The sequence below is a fragment of the Tarenaya hassleriana genome, unplaced genomic scaffold, assembly GCF_000463585.1.
Source record: "Tarenaya hassleriana unplaced genomic scaffold, ASM46358v1 Cleome6699, whole genome shotgun sequence".
NCBI classification, from domain to species: Eukaryota; Viridiplantae; Streptophyta; class Magnoliopsida; order Brassicales; family Cleomaceae; genus Tarenaya; species Tarenaya hassleriana.
This window is the reverse complement of record NW_010969241.1, coordinates 1-383: the sequence shown is the minus strand read 5'-3', so window position 1 is coordinate 383 and position 383 is coordinate 1. Positions and strand designations below refer to the sequence as shown.

General features: G+C 36.8%; 1 non-coding gene across 1 annotated transcript; it reads right to left on the bottom strand.

The window, feature by feature from the left end:
- Window positions 1–130: 130 nt before the first annotated feature.
- Window positions 131–204, bottom strand: TRNAS-UGA. The gene has a single exon. It is a non-coding gene; the product is annotated as a tRNA-Ser (tRNA).
- Between the last annotated feature and the right edge of the window lie 179 nt (window positions 205–383).

The following is a 383-nucleotide window of genomic DNA, read 5'->3' as shown; positions in this document are numbered from 1 at the left end:
TTTTTTTTATAACCCCAATAAATCTTCCACGCCTATACTATCATATATAATATCATTAAATGAATGATTATCTATGTCCAATTTGAATCGATCTAAAATTGATCCCTCCGCTCAGAGGAGAAAGAATAGGTAGGGATGACAGGATTCGAACCTGTGACATTTTGTACTCAAAACAAAGGCGCTACCAAGCTGCGCTACATCCCTTTCAATTGGTCTACGGTCTCATTGTAGAGAATCCCTGCCCTCTTTTCCACATCCTTTTTTCTCCTCCATCGATATCAAATTTCTCTTGCCATTTTTTCTTTTTGCTTTTTATTGATTTATATACTCATCATCATCCCGCCCCTCCTACAAAGGCTTACTTACTTATTCAATTCAAAAGG